Raw genomic sequence first — 17,013 nt, 5'->3', positions numbered from 1 at the left:
CTTGGCTCATAGTCCACAGAGGTTTCAGTCCCTAGTCAGCTGGCTGTAAGGCAAGGTGTCTTCAGCAGAGGGAAGTCACAGAGGAGAAACAGTCCATGGCAAAGCAGCAAAGGAAGAAGGTAGAAAGCAAGTGGCCAGCAACAAGCAGTGACACTAGTCCTCTTTCTGCCCCTTATATTCTATCCAGGTTACTCTCTTAGGGTGGGTAGCTCTCATACCCAGGGTGGGGCACCCTTAATCTTCCTCAGAACTGTGCCAAACCAATCAGTGGACTAATTTACTAATCATACACCCTCGATCCCACCTTCACATACTCTACATCCGGCCACCTTTGAAAAGCCTCACCTATGACCTCATGAGGTTGGGGGGAGGCATCTAGATACAAGCCATAACACCCAGCCTTGGGTACTTTATTATGGGAATGGAGAATGAACTCATATACATGATAAATAAGATGAAATTACTTTAAAATGTGGAGGTGATGTACCTCTCAGAAACATACTAGAAAAAATAAATTTAAAAAAAGCGAAATGAGGTAAAATCAGAGGGCTGATAATCTATGAAACTTGCAATATTATTTGACATTTCAACTGATTGTAAGTTAAAGGAAATACAATTCAATAAGGCCTGTCCAATGTCCAGGTCAAAAAAAGATGATCAAAACATACTGAACAGCAGCACTGAAGCCACACAGCCTGCATTTTAAAAGTAGCTGCCTTCTTATAAACCAATTTATTTCAAATACCTTATGTAGTATTTAATATTTCATTCAGTCTGCACACTGTGTTTAATATTCACAATTTTATGACCTATTTCTCACTGAGATAATGAAACAACCATATTTCTCACATAATGGAAAATCAAATTTGCTGCTTGCTTGAATATAGCCTATTGCCTTTTTATTGGGACTAAGGTCAACAGCTCAGAATTGGGACAGCCAATTTAGGAACCATTGGCCCATTCTTAATAGACTATCCCCTTGTTTCTGATTAGAAAGTGACCTATTTCTTAGACTTCAAATTGGTATCCTGGGTCATCAGGACTTTAATTTGACCTGAAAATGAATTAATTAGTTGGAATGTATCACTAACATAGAAAAATAGCTCAAAATTCACCATTCTCCAAGTGTGTCTAATAAAATTTGGGCAAAGGGCCTCAACCCTGACCAAGGGAACACACAGTTACCAACAAATCTTCACTTCTATGGCATGGATGTTCCACTTGTACCATTTTGATCATCTCCCTCTCTCTAAGAGAGAGTTTGAAGACTTTGTTTTTTCAGCAAAAGTCTTCTATGTGGCCCCAGCACTCATAGTTTTGAAATTCTAGTTTGATTCCTCCTGCTCTTCTTTTCTACTCCATTTTTGCTTCCTATTCATCTCTCTTTGTGGGAGCCCACTGGCATTTGACATTGGAAAAGTAACTTCTACCATTGAGGCATTGACACAATCTATGACTCTATTTGGCTTTTCTGAGATGAGGGTCTCAGCTATGCAGATGAGATTGACCTGGAGCTCTCTGTGTAATCCAGGCTGAGCTCACTGTGTAATCCAGGCTGGGCATATGGGATTATCCAGGCTGGGTTTATGGGATTACGGGTGTTGACCTGGAGCTCACTGTAATCCAGACTAGTTTTATGGGATTACGGGCATGCACCACCATGCCCGGCTCAAGGACTTTGTTAAGTTTGACCTTTGATCTCCTCCCTAATATTGCTTGATGTTTCCTGTTGGCTTGCCTTTAAAAGGAGCTGTTTCTGTGTAATAAATCGGACCTCTTGTCTCCACACTATTGAGTGTGCTGTCCTTTCTCAATCCTCACTCCCCAACTCAGGTACGTTTGTGTTGTGACGGCCGGACCGCCACATCTCTTCTAATTTTCTCCTTTGTTTCTCTATCTCTCTCCTAATTCTCTTCTCTGAGAACTCAAATGCTCCTTGGTTTCAACTGTGAGAGTGACTCACAATGTTACTGTTATTGAGTAGCATATTTCCAAAAGAAAGGGGGCTCACCAACTAAATATTACCTACTTCGGGTTGCTTGCCTCTCCTTCTGGAACTAGATTCCAGGTTCTTCTCATTTTGGACAAAGAGTTGGCTAAAACAAGCAAGAAGCACTGGCAAAGTTTATTTGAGAAAGTAAAGTTACGAGTGGGAGAGAGAAACTGGCTCTACAGAGCAAGCTTGGGCCAAGTAAAAAGCAAAAGAGGGTAAGAGCAAGATAAAAGTACATACTGCAGCTCGGAAATACAGTGTGAGCTATTATAGAAAGTTATGATAGCAAAGTCTTCATGGCCTCCTTTTATGCTATCTAAATCTCGAGGAAACTTTAGATCAGTGGTGTCTGACCCTATAAATACTGGAAACAAGAGTTGTTCAGTATGTTTTTATTCCCTCTCCACTCCCCTCTCTTTTTCCTTTCACCCTTGAGTCCCTTTTTTCCCTTCACCCTCTTGTCTCTTTGCCCTTCTCCTTATTTCTGCTACTGTCCTGTGATCTTCGGTAAACATGGCTACTTACTACATACTATGAGGTGTATGCTTGGCAATTCCTTCCTTGGCGTACACATGAACCTGGACTATTTTTGGCCCACTCAATTGTAACAGTACTAGAAAACATAGGAGAATGTTTTCATAATCTTATGGTTAAAGTGAGCCTTTCTCAGTATGAAGTAAAACCTGGATAGCATAAAGAAAAAGATTGACAGTTAATTATAATTAAGTTAATTATAATGAGATTAGAGACAAGAGACAGAAATGGAAGAATGTCACAATCATTAGCCAAACATTTAAAAGAAAATATAATTTTTTGACCCTACAAAAACATAAAAGAAAATATTTTTGGTTTTGTAGATAGCTGCCTCCTCACTGTGTACTAACAGAGGGGAGGAAGGGAGGAAGGATGTGGAAGGGGGAGGGAGATCCTGTCTCCTCTGAGAAGGGCACCCATCCCATCATTAGGACTCCACCTTCATGAATTAATCACTTCATAAAGACTTCACTCCGAATACCGTCATGTTGGGGATTAGGGGCACATAAATTTGGGAAAGGACACAAACATTAATACATTCCCTAGCAAGCCTCAATTGGTGAAATGCTGGTGAGGGTTTAGGCAAAGAATTGTCTCACATGCTACATAAATTTATGAGTGTAGGCTAAAATGCTGTCACAACTACCATTCAAGGGGTTAAATAATATAAAAATTGATTTCTCACTCAGTATTCCCAGGAGGGAATCCAGGATTTTGATGTTCCTGTGTCCCCACATGTGACTCTAAGGGTGCTCCAGTTAAGATCACTTCTCAGCCATTGAACCCAGTAGTTGTCTTCATTCCTCTTTTCCCTGGCTTCCTACAAGCTGTGATCAGATTGTGCTGCTTCTTTCTGCAAAAACACCTCTTGCACCAGTCCAGTCACTTCCTTTCTTGAATGCTGAGGCTCTCTATTGCCTAAGATTCCCCTGCCTTCAGTCTCTGCCCCAGTCCCTGCTGGTGAACCTTCCAGAACCTTGTTTATGATCTTGCTTGAAACGCCTTCAAGGACTTTTTTTTTTCCATTAAGTTTATTGGTACTTTGTAGGTTTACAGTACAGTTACATTCATCATTGGGATCTTGTACCTTTACATAATCCATCTTGGTTGTTATTTTTTCCCCATTCCTCTGCCCTCCCTTCACCCCCTCCACCTTTCCCTATTTATGAAGACTTTGTTTCCATTTTTTCCTTTTCTCATATTTTTTCTTTTCCCTTCTCTTTCCCCTATTCTTCCCACTTCCCCTTCTCCTTTAGCCCTTTCTTCCTATTTCACATTGTCAATTATACCATTTGAACTTTATTTATACTTTTAGTTTTTCACACCAGAGAAACTATTCGGTATTTACACGTGTCCTATTTATTTCACTTAAGAGTATGGCCTCAAATAAGAACCAAGATTGTCGTATAAAGGTACAAGATCTCAAAGGTACAAGATGAATGTAACTAAAAAGTACAAATAAACTCAATAAAAAAAAAAAAAGAGTATGGCCTCAATATAACATAGCCCATTTTTATACTAAAACAGAAAATGCTTTGTAACATTTCAGATACCTAAGATAGTCAATTATTTACATACATATGTAATGACAATTCTTGATATATTATAGTAAAATATATATATTTTTTCTTTTATTGAGTTTATTGGTACATTTCAGGTATACAGTACAGTTACATTCATTATTGGGATCTTGTTCCTTTACATGTCAGGTGGTCTTGGCTCTAATTTTTTCCCCTTGTCCCTGCCCTCCCTTCTCCCCTCCCCATTTACAAACATTTTATTTCCATTTTTTTCATTTTCTCATATTTTTCCCCTTATTACTTTTCCTGTACCCTTCCCACTTTCCCAACACCTTTAGCCCTTTTCTTCCCATTTCACAATGTCAGTTATCTCATTGGGATCTTATGCACTATTACAGTTTATTCACACCAGAGAAACTATTCAGTATTTACACATGTGTGACTTATTTATTTCACTTAGGAGTATCTCCTCAATATTTATCCATTTTCCTATGAATGAGTCTAATTTCTCATTCTCTATGGCTGAGTACTATTCCATTTTATAGAAAAACCACATCTTCTTTACCCAATCTCCAACTGATGGGCAAATGGGCTGTTTCCAAAATTTTGCTATTACAAACTGTGCCGCTCAAGGGTGTGCATATATCACTCTGGTATGATTCTTTTAATTCTTTTGGAAAGACACTCAGCAGAGGGATGGCTGGGTCAAATGAAACCTCCAGTCCCAGCTCTGAGGTATCTCCATATTGATTTCCATAGTGGTTGCACCAGTCTGCACTCCCACCAACAACAGAGAAGGGTTCCTTTCTCCCCACAACCCTGCCAACATTTGTTTTTGGTTGATTTCTTGATAGTAGCCATTCTTTGTGGGGTGAGGTGGAATCTCAGTGTTGTTTTCATCTGCATCTCCCAAATGACCAATGATGTGGAACATTTTTTCATATATTTACTTTCTGCTTTTACTTCTTTGTCTGAGAAGTGTCTGTTCATTTCAGATGCCCATTTTTGAATTCTTCATATTTGGGGGGCTGACTGTTTTGAGTTCTTCATATATTCTAGATAATAGTCCTTTGTCTGAGAGGCAGCTGGTAAAAGTTTTTTCCCACATTGTAGGTTGTGTCTTAATTCTGTTGATGGTTTCTTTTGCAGTGCAGAAGCTTTTTAATGTGATGAGATCCCAGTTGTTGATTCTTTCTGCTAGTTCCTGTGCTACTGAGGATTTGTTCACAAAGTCTTTTCCTATGCCAATGTCTTCAAGAGTTCTGCCTAACTTATCTTCCAGCAAGTTTAGTGTTTCTGTTTCAATATTTATATCTTTAATCCACTTGGATTTTAACTTAGTGCATGGTGAAAGATAAGGGTCTAGTTTCAATCTTTGGCAGGTTGAGATCCAGTTTTTCCAACACCATTTATTAAAGAGGTCATCGGGCCAGGGATTTAGCTCCGCGGTTCCGTGGCCTGCCTTGCAAGTTCAAAGACCTGAGTTTGATCCCTGGTACCATAAAAAAAAAGAGGCCATCCTTCCTCCAGTGGGTATGGTCAGCTCCTTTGTCAAAGATGAGGTAGCTGAGTACATCTGGCATTGTTTTTGTGTAGGGCTTTTCTTTTACAGAGGTCATGTTCTAGACTTGCTGTCTTAACAATAAGGGTTCTGGCCCCTCTGGCCCAACTGCTGCTCCAAGTGTGGCAAGAGAAGCAGTTTCTCAGTTAGTTATACTTCTTACTCTGACAGAATGGTCTCCTGAGTAGTGGAGTGTCCCTTTATAGACACAGCCCTGGTTATGAGTTGAGAATAAGGATCAGGATAACAACTTACCTCATAAAGGACTTTGTCACTTTAAAGGCAGAGGTTGAGATTCAGAGAACAAACTTATCTCAAATCATAATAGCAAAATTTGAAAGCAGAGACTGGAGGAGAAAAATAAAAAGGAAACAGACAAGGAACACTACGGGAAAGTAGAGGTCCCACAGGAGTCATTTTGGTCTCTCATGAATCTGCCTATGTCTTCTCTATCTTCCCAGCAACTCCCCAAACTTTTAATACTTGTTGCATTTACAGCTCCTTCCCATTACAAGCATGTAAATTCCCCATTCACAGGAGACTTTAGCACTGAATGCATGTCCCTACTTCTAACCCCCATTCTTGTCACCTGGTGACAATTTCAATATTCATTTAATCTTTCTATCACACTGGCCTCTAAGTTCTTCTCCAATGATCCTGGCTTCCAATCCCTTTTGCAACACTCTCATGCCATATCCTAGACTTATTCATCATTAATAATTGCATTACCTCTAAAATCTCAGTTTCATGCATCCTACTGCCTTACCACACCTGCCACCTTGTCATCTTTTAGCCTCTAACATTCCCTGGCAACAGTTCTCTGACCCCACTAGGACTGATAATCACTTGATTGTACTATTTTGCCTTCAAGAACCATCTTTACACGGTACCCCTCATCCCGACCCCACCTTGGCCTTACTTCCCTCTTTATAAAACTTAAATCCCTCTGCCTACTGTTAAAGTCATGTCCTTGCATTCATTTTCCCTTCAAAATACAAGTCTGGAAAATCTAAAATCTTGGTTAAGCCTATCTACTTCCCTTCTCTTTACAATTCATGGCCACAGCCATAGACGGACCTTCAGCCCAGCTTAGCCTCCCTGCACAATTCCTACATCCTTTCCCCCACAGCCTAATTCATGCCTTGTTTTCTTTCTTCAAACTCCAACACCTCCTCCTCCATTCCTACTCTTAGGGGATGGCATTGCTCCTTATTTCACCAAGAAGAAAAAGTGTTTGGAATAATCCAGCAGCCTTAACAAATTTACCAACCTATATGAGTTTGTTTATCCACTCATTTTATGGCAATGGAAAAACTGCCCTGTTCCTGTGCAAGGTTAACTCTCTTGTTGCCAGATTCTCCATCTTCCCCTTGATAACCAAGAACTCAAGCCTTGCAGTTTTTCACTTTTACCCTGTCGTAGTCACTCCTTCCCTCTCTACTGCAGAATCATTCCTATCAGAATGCATATATATAAACTAGAGAGGGGAGCTGACCAACATCCTCTGTGGTCACCATTCTCTTAGTGGGCAGTCTTCTTGAAAGAATGATCTAAGTTCAGAATATCCCGTTCCTTTATATGTATTAATTTTCTCTATTATCTCTGCATTTAAGATATATTTAAATGTGATATTTGATCCATGGAAAAAGAATTCTCCTCTTGTAACCAGATTGCTGGCTTTACTTTCACCTGTGTCCTCTAACTGAAACTCAGCACACTCACTGCCTCACCCTCATCCTAGCCACTGTTGTTTATGTCCTGGACCATACCTGATAGAGTTCTCCACTAGATGAAATGGCTCTAGCAGCCCCACATCCTAAATGGCTCTTCCCAGAAAATAAATCATTCTGGGGAAACAATGACCAACTTTCTCACCACAAAGCTCTCCCACTTATAGTCCTTCCCACCAAGAAATTCAAACCTGCCAATGGGTGTAAGTAAAGCTCACCTCTGGCTGCATCCAAACAACTACCTCCACTATGTCCCTCTTATGCCCCTTTTGCCCACATAAAACCTCACCCAGCCAGCCCCTGGATGCTGCTCTTGCTGTTGTTTGAGACAGCCTGGCACCTTGTCCCCTAATAAAAGCCTTGTCTCTGGTGTTCGTGTCTTTGCTCCTGTCTTCAGCTCATTCCCATCTTCCCAGTAATGATAACCAATCTGACCTCTGTCTATATTCCATTCTGGCTCTTTGATTCTTCAAGAAACAGCCAAAGAAATCCTTTCAAAATGTCATATTAACCATTTTCCCTTTCTATATCACCAGTGGCTTCCCAATGAGACCTATAAAGACCTGTAAGACTAGACCTTACCATCCTCCTAGATTCTATCTTACACCATTCCTGTTCCATGTCTTATGGGCCTCTTAGCCCTTCCATAAATGGATCAGGCACAACCTGTCTTGGGTCATTTACAACTGATGATCCTTCATCCAGAAATATTTATCCCTATATATCTGCAGTTTGTTTCCTCACTATATTCAAGTCTTCACTTAAATGACATCTCAAATAGTCCTTCCTTGACTACTCAGTCTCAAATAGCATCCTCACCTCAATACTCTTAACTTGCTTATGGTACCTTTGTTCCCTTTGTCTCATATCACACCTAGAATTATGTTGGGCACTCACGTTTTTCAGTGTGTTGTCTGCCTTATCCTGCTAGAATATAGCAGAAAATTTGAAATGCTTAGTGCTAATGTCTGCCCCATTACTGGTGCCAGGAACATACTAGACACCTAAATGTTTGTGGAATGAGTGATATAAGAAACCAGAACAATTCTCTGTGTTGACATAAACAAAAAGCCCAGAGCACTATCCAAGCCCATGTCTCCAAATGTCTCACCCTATTTTTGTAAGTAGACCAGATACCCATGTATAATGAAGAACATACAGTATGAAGAAAACTGAGTGGCATGATATTATGCAGTAAAAGAAAGTCTTGTAGAAGTAAGTGAATAGCATGTAATAAACTAAAAATACAGTATTGGGAGCTGCTGATAGAGCAACATCCTTTCATCTTTGTGGTGATTTAAATGTTTGCCCCAGAATTTACGCATTGCAAACTCAGTCCCCAAAGACATATTATTTGGAGTCACTGTCATTTGGATTATTATACATTTAATTCATACTCACATTATTCCATAATCCATATTATACCATAATATTTATAGTATTTGGAGGTAGTCTCTTGGGAAGTGATTTGGTCATGAGGGCTTCTCCTGCAAGAATAGATAAATTCTCTCATGTTTTCATGGATCAATGGTTGTCTCAGGAGTAGCTTTATTATAAAGCAAGACCTCTCCGGAACATTTGTTTTGCTTCTTCATGTGATACCCTGCAGTGCTTTGAGACTCAGCAGGGTCCACAATAGCAAGAAGATGATCTACCAAAGTGGTCTCAACTTTGGTCTTCCCAGAACTGTAAAAAATTACTCTTGGGCCAGGGATTTAGCTCAGTGGTGCTACCATCTGCTTCACAAGCTCAAGTTCCCAAGTTCGATCCCCAGCACCAAAAAATAACTATATAGATAAATAAATAAATAAATAAATAATCTACTCTCTGGCGTTCTATTATAATAACAAAGAACAAATTAAGGCAAGTCTCTCTAGGAGTTTTGTCTCTCCAGAATTTTAGGGCTTTCTCATGAAAAGTCAGGGCAGTGACTGGAGAAGAGTTGTAAGGCAATGAGTAGCGGTGCCAGTAGTGTTCACATTGGGGCCAAGGATTGATACGTGAGCTGTTGGGCTGTCAGTGCTCTTAGGTAGTCCCAGTGTTAGGAAAAAGATATTGGAGTAGTCTTCTTGATTTTTCCCATATAGGCCACCATGATATTGGAGAAAAAGGAGAAAAATAAACAGAGGTATGAGCACAACAGGACAGGTGTATTCTAAAACAAACTTGAAAGGGACTGCTCTGGCACTAGAGACCAGGCTAGTGACTCTCATATAGGTTATGGAATCTTTATAGGGTCATGGAGGGGGGTATCAGTGAAAGAGGATTGTGGATACCTGCCAAGGATGCTTTCCCAAGCAGAACTGAATTATATGAGTTTATATCAATAATAGGGCTGAATAATAATATGAGTTGTCATTAATAGCAGAGCTGGATATGATATGAGTCACTAGGACAGCAGCTATACTGGGAGGGGAGTTCAGAGGGGTATCTGGTCAGGATGGTGGTGGTTAGTTCCTTCACGCAGGAGTTATAGAGTGGCCTCAGTGCCTGTCATATCTACTCAAAGTCTGCCCCAGACCCAAGTCAACCCATATCTCTGAGAGGATCCTGAATGGTTGAATATTCTAAGTCCTTTCTTCTTTGAAAGTTGTCAAAAGTATGAAAAAGAAAAAATCATTTTGAAGACTTTAAAAAATGTATTTGCTGATACATGATAAAAAGGAAGGGTAGTTCAAGAATGTTAATACTGTATTCCCTTGAGGATGAAATGGTGGAGATAATTAAGAACAAGGCATTGCATCAAACAGAGCTCTGCCCCTTCTACTACCATAGGCCCTGGGTCATATAACTCTTGACTCTATAATCAGCTGTAGCCTTTTTTTTTTTATCAGATTATGTAGCATGAGACAGTAGAATCATTTCCATTAGCTGAATTCCTACACTAGATGCAAAAGCTCCCTCAGAGAACACTCATGGGTGAACCATGAGAAGTTTCTCATTCCTCTCTTTTTACCATTGGGGTGGCCTTGTTGGGGATAATTTTCAATACTTGTCTCAAAAGGGAGTCCCTTGAGTGTGTCCCCTGAGGCTTAGAAAAGAATTTCATTAAAGAAGAAGCACATAGAGCTTATTATCTGATTAAAGCCAGCTTTGTTCCAGAAACTGTTCTCAATGGATGCCGGTCCTAAAAGAATATCAATTGATTACCAAGAGAAAGAAAGAATTCATATGTGGAATTTCTGCACAAAATAAAAGTGGTAGGGAATGGAAATTTACAGAAATTTTTAAAATGAGGGAAGGCTATGTTAGGCTTAAAAACTCAGAATGTCTGCCTTCCCTACAGCATGCAATAGTGGCCATTTATGTAAGTCATTTGTTCTACAAGTTTATAGTGAAATAAAATCAGAATACAGAGAATGAAGTGAATTGATTAAAGAACTGAGTCCATAATCTAAAGAAAACAAATAATTTATTTTAAGATGCATTCAATAATTATTAAAGTTCTCAAATTTTTACTTATTTAGTTAGTTGATTGCCTGGAGTTTGGAGATTAAGGAGTTCTATGAAAGTCTCCCCTTAGATTTGTCACCTCTGTCTCACAGGTAGATTCCAGATGGCCTCCAAGTCTTTTAATTAATTTTTGTCTACTTTGTATTAAAACTGGTGAGGTGGGGAATTTTCATGTTGACTCAGCATTTCTTTTAGATGTTTGTAAGTAGCCGGGAAGGGTGACGTTACTAGAACCTCTGCATCAGGTCCTAGTCTCCTGCAAGCCACGACAGGACAAGACATATTAGTTAATATATAAACAGAAAAATGAGACTTAGAGAAGAAGCTGAGCTTTGGCCTGACAACTTTAGTCAGAACATCAGCAGAAACAAAAGTAGCAAATGACTCAGAGGGCTGCTATGATCCTAAAACGAGGAGGAACTACGCAGGTAAAGATTTGGCTCTTCCCCGGATGTCTCCAGCTGCTGTAATCCTGCCCTGGAGCAAGACAGCATTGTGGACCATAGAGGTTTTAGCTGTGACCTGAGGCCAAATCGAAGTTAAATCTCAACATGCTGTAGCTGGCCTGTACACAGGCCGTAATCATGATTTAATCATGAAATGATTTTCCCCCAAGATCATTTAGAATTGCTCCCGATACTTTTCTGACAACTTTGTTTTAAAAGGAATTATCCAGCATGCTCATTCTGAACATGACTTATCTATATAACTACATTTTCTCCACTAAGTCAAATCTAGATGACTCACATTTATTTGCCAGATTTTTAGCCTAGATTTTCTTTTTCCTTTTACTTTTAAAAATTATTTTTATTATTTTTTAGACGCTATTTTATGGTAAAAATATTTATATTAAATGTTCGTATAAGCAAATAATTTGTACTGCAGATGGTTTTTATTTTCCTGACATCTATATTATACAACTCTAATCACCGAACTCTTCCTCCTCACTGAAGTATGTGCTCTTTCTTATCCTCAGGCACCGTGAATCCTCTGATGTTGAGGGGCCCCTTGCACTGCCTTTCCATTTGTTCTGTTCTTCGGTCTTGGCTTTCTGGGCCGCGATGGCTTGGCTGAGACTGTGGAGAGCGGGGTCTTCCTCTTCGTCTTCATTTTCTGCTACGTCCTCAATTTCTTCTGGTTTGGCAGTTTTCTTTTTCTTCTTTGGAGGCTCACGTTCTCTAGGATATTTTTCGGACAGGCGTAACTTAAGTGTCCGCTTTCCTCACTTTCACAACCCTTGGATTTATCAAAGTAGTTCCTCCTTCGGATGAATTCAGCTGCTCTCCCTCTCACTGGCAATAGCAGTGCTTGCTTGCCTTTATCACTCTACCAAACAACTGTTTGTTGTTTATGGCTCTAGAGCAGTTTTGTTCAGTCTTTATCCAAAAATAATATAAATGCAACTCCTTTTACTCTTTTTTGTTGTTGTCGTCGTTGTTGGTACTGGGGATCAAACTGGGTCCTCACACTTGTGAGGCAGGCGAGGGAACCACTGAGCTAAATCCCTCACCCAACAACCCCTTTGCTCTTCCTCGTATCTTTGTCTTTCATTACAGTAACCTTCAGAACTTTGCCGTACTTTGAAAATATCCGGTATAAGTCGTTGTTTGTCAGGGAGAAGGGCAAGTTGGACACGGAAGCTGTGATCTTACTTGGAGTCAAGCCGCCACTCATTTCTTCAGGGACAGCAGCCCCAGAGCAGCAGGGATTCAACCCCGACTTTTCCTCACCCATTACAGCAGCCTGGTCATCCCGTGCCTGGGCGGGGTCAGTGCAGAGCCTGGGGTCGCAATGGAGGTGCTCTATATGGCTCCCTCTAGGGCAGCATATAGCCTAGATTCTCTACTCTTCCATATGGGTCCCATTTGAGATCAAACATTCAATTAATAGGCTCTTGAAACTTGCTTAAATCGTCAAAAGAGCATAGTAGAAATATAATACTGTGAATAAGGCAAATGATTAGTTCTAATAAATACTTGCCAAATTGTACTAATATAGTTGTGCTCAGCATGCAAAGGGATATGGTGATTTAAAATCATGAAATTTCTGCTATTAACACAACTATGTGAACAGTTCCAAATGCAATGAAGGACTATAAGAAGAAATATTTTCATCTTATAGCTCTTCTTCTATAAAACTTACTATTAATTCATCACATATTTATGGAATATTTGCTCTGTCTGGCAATTGAGAGAGAATTTCTTTTTTAAAATATATTTTTACAGGTATACAATGCAGTTACATTCATCATTGGGATCTTTACATGACTTATCTTGGTTATTTTTTCCCCATTCCCCTAGCCTCCCTCCCCACCACCACCCTTTCCTATTTACAAAGACTTTGCTTGCATTTTTCTCCTTTTGTCTTATTTTTTCTTTTCCCTTTTTTCCTTTCCCCTACCCCTACTCTCATATCAGTTTCAACATGTACAAAACTGAGCTCTTAATAATGCCTGAAAACAATCTGCTTTGACACTATGTCAGTTTGTTTCCTAATACTATAACAAAATTTCAGGTACTCAACTAATGGGAGGAGAAGTCTTCTTTTGGCTCGTGGTGTCAGAGGGTTCCATCCATGGTTGGTTAGTCTCATCGCTGTTGGACCTGAGATGAAGCAGCACATCATAGCAGAGACTGTGTAGTGCAGAAAAGCTGTTCACCTCATGGTAGTGAAGCAAAGGAGAGAAGGAAAGCTCCGGAGGTGCCAGTTTCTCCTTAACTGGAAGACTTCCCATGAGGCCCCATCTCTTAAAGCTTCCACTACCTCTAAATAATGTCACAGGCTAGAGACTAAGCCTTTAATACATTGGCCTTTGAGGACCATTCTGGATCCAAAGATTAGCAATCCCTAACCTGGATGTTTTCAGTTACATCCTTCCAGTGGCTCAAACCAAAAATCTTCAAGTTTATCCTTGCCTTCCACTTTTTCTCAGACCACATATCCAATTAGTTATGAAGTTCTTTTTGACTGTGTATTCAAAAAGTACCCAGAATCCAAGCACATCTCATCACCTCAACCGTTACCACCATAGCGCAAGTCACCATCATCTCTGTTCTTGTCACTGCTGTTGTATCCCCACTGGCCTATGTGCTTTTGCCCTATACCTCCCAGAGCAGCCAGAGTGATCCTAGTGAAATCATATCAAACCACATGACTGTCAGGCTTGATCTGGCTATGCCATGGTTAATCAATATGTTGTTTGATTCCAAGCTACAGTTAAAACTGCAGCCCTCAACATAACGTGCCACAGATGCAGGTTGTGCTGTCTTCCAACACAAACTGTGCTGTCTCCAAGCAGATAGAACAGAAAGTACAGCACAACATCTTCCCGATGCCATGTTACCTGATAACATCCATACATCTGCCTTGACCCCAACCACAAATATTTTTTCCAACCCCTGCATATGACAGACATGCCAGATCCCTTCCCCAATCCCCTATAAAGCTCCCTGTTTTTTCTTTTTCATCACTGATGGCCTCTTGTCACCCTCAGTCAGCCTGCACCCAGGTGAATAGTCTGTGCCTCATTGCCTTCCACTAGCCTGCTCAGGTGGTCTCACTCCTCCGCTGTTTGTCACATCTGGTGCTGAAACCCAGGTGGTGGGTGGCCCTCTTTGGGGAGTTTTTAACCCTTTTCCCTTTTTGCTTCACTGAGACCACCTGGTGATATCTGGCCCTCAGTCACCAGAGTTTACAGCTCTTGCCACGCTGGGTCTTGACAGATGCTTCAGACCTGATATGCTTCCCCAGCTTTACCTTTGCTAAACTCCCCCTCCTGCTTCTTTTCTCTACTCTCATTTCTGCCTCTACAGCCATTACCTTGGCCCCCATTATTTCCTCTGATCTCAATCCTAGGATATGAGGCATCTCTTCCCATTTTCCGGCACTTAACTAGGTATTTTTTGTCATTCTGCTAAAACTTGATCATTCCTAACCTGCCTCTTGTTACTCTTAGTCAACCTGCATCCAAATGAATAAAGTCTATGCCTTTGTTGCCTTCTACTTTCCGACTTGGGTGCTCTCATTCCCCTGCCCTTTGTCACAGTGAGTCTTTTAGTCCACTCCCTAGGATAATATCCCAAAGTTCTCAGAATAAAAGTCCAATAAAAGCCACCAAAGCCTTGCTAGGCTCTCTGGTATTCTCCCCCTCTCTTGGTCAGCTCCCTCTCCCTGGCCTTTACTTCTGCTTAAGGGGTCTACACTGCACAGTCCTCTACCTGTGTCCTCTTCTCTCAGATGGATAAGTCCCTCACCTTCTTCAGGTCTTTACCCAAATGCATTTCCTACCTAAAATTACTGTCTCTTACACTAATACTTCCTATTCCTAATTTTTTCCTATAGTGCCTATCCCTGACTATATACCACTCATCTGATCATCTTGTTTAGTGGCAGACTTTCCAATGGAATGTATGTTTCATATAAAACAGAATTTTTATGTTTTATTCCCTGCCACATTTTCATCTCCTAGTAGAGTGTCTGACCTGTTACAGTTCAAGACCCTGGACCTGCACAAAGAAATGAAAGATGTCCAATCCATACTCTAAGAGGGCTCAGAGTGACTACTATTACCCAAGAATCCTCAGTGTGAGAAAAATCTACAACAATAGGCCCAAACTGAAGCCTCTGTGGCCTTTTATTGTTAGAACCAGGAATCAAGGATCAAAGAAAGAAGAAAAGCAGGAACTCATGTAGGTGATGGGGAAGAACAGGAATTGATGAGAAATACAGAAGAAATTAAATGGAATAATCTATTGTCAAGGTTTAAAGATAATGATGAATAAGGTACAGTTATGGTTTGTATGCTGTCCCCCATTAGACATGTTGAAGTCCTGATCCCCAGTATACCAGAATGTGACCTTATTGGGAAAAAGAGTCACTACAAATGCTATTAGTCAGATTGAGGTCACACTGAAGTTGGGCCCTTAATCCACTACAACTTGTGTCCTTATAAGAAGAAGAGAAGAGAAAGACATTTAGGGAAGAACTGTCCATGTAAATATGGAGACACAGAATAGTGTGATGAAACCACAGGCCAAGGAATGCCAAGAATTGCCTTGAGCCATCAGCAGCTAGCAAGAGCCAAGATTCTACCCAGAACCCCAAAAGGAGCAGGGCCTTGCTGACACTTTGGCTTCAGATTTCTGTTATCCAGAAGTGTAAGAGAATATATTTCTATTGTTTTATGTCAGCAGTCTGTGGTACTTCATTACAGCAACCCTAGAAAACTAACAGAGGTGCTGTATCATAGCTGGTTGATCAGCATCTTCCTTCAAAACAGTTCAACTGCCTGGCTTTCACAGTTCCATCATTGTGACCTCTATCCTCAGGGACCTCCAAACTCAGAATGTCCACAAATATCACAGAATGTTCCTGACAACATTAACTAAGTAGATGATTATAATAGTATGTTCCATTTGATTTTATTTCTAAAACTTTATTCAATTTTTAAAAATGAGTAAATACCAAACAGTTTCTCTGGTGTGAAAAACTAAAAGTATAAATAAGATTCAAATTGTATAACTGACAATGTGAAATAGGAAGAAAAGGGCTAAAGGTGTAGGGGAAGTGGGAAGGGTAAAGGAAAGAAAATAAAGGAAAAGAAAAAATATGATAAAAGGAAAAAATGGAAACAAGTTCTTCATAAATAGGGGAGGGAGAAGAGTGAAGGGAAGGAAGGGGTATGGGGAAAAAATGAGAATCAAGATCTGTCATGTAAAGGAGCAAGATCCCAATGATGAATGTAACTGTACTGTATACTTTAAAAGTACCAATAAACTCAATAAAAATAAATAAATAAATGAGTTTTTCCCAATCCAAGAGTAAAAGATGACAATCATAAATATATATGCTCCAAACACTACTGTATCCTACTGTATAAAATAAATATTAATGGACATGAAAAATCAAATAAGCACAAATATAACAGTAGTGGGGGTCCTCAATACCCCACTGCCACAAATAGATCCACTAGACAGAAAATAAACAGTGAAATACTAGAACTCAATCAAACTCTGGAACAAATGAACTTAACAGATATTTACAGAGTGTTCCATCACACAAAATCATAATGCACATTCTTTTCAGCTGTATGTGGGTCATTCTCCAAAACAGACCACTTAGTTTTGCTCATAGAAAATATTTGAGCAAGTGCAAAGGAATTGAAGTTATCTCCTGTACATTATCAGACAATAGTGTGATGAAATTGGAGATCAATAGCAAAAG

The 17,013-nt window shown here is 40.0% G+C and overlaps 1 pseudogene; it reads right to left on the bottom strand.

The window, feature by feature from the left end:
- Positions 1 to 11,713: 11,713 nt before the first annotated feature.
- On the bottom strand, positions 11,714 to 12,465 carry LOC104862200 (annotated as a pseudogene).
- Between the last annotated feature and the right edge of the window lie 4,548 nt (positions 12,466 to 17,013).

The sequence above is a fragment of the Fukomys damarensis genome, unplaced genomic scaffold (assembly GCF_012274545.1).
Source record: "Fukomys damarensis isolate Sample0158 unplaced genomic scaffold, DMR_v1.0_HiC HiC_scaffold_38, whole genome shotgun sequence".
Classification (NCBI taxonomy): domain Eukaryota; kingdom Metazoa; phylum Chordata; class Mammalia; order Rodentia; family Bathyergidae; genus Fukomys; species Fukomys damarensis.
The sequence above is the reverse complement of the archived record's forward strand: the minus strand, read 5'-3'. Positions and strand labels throughout refer to the sequence as shown.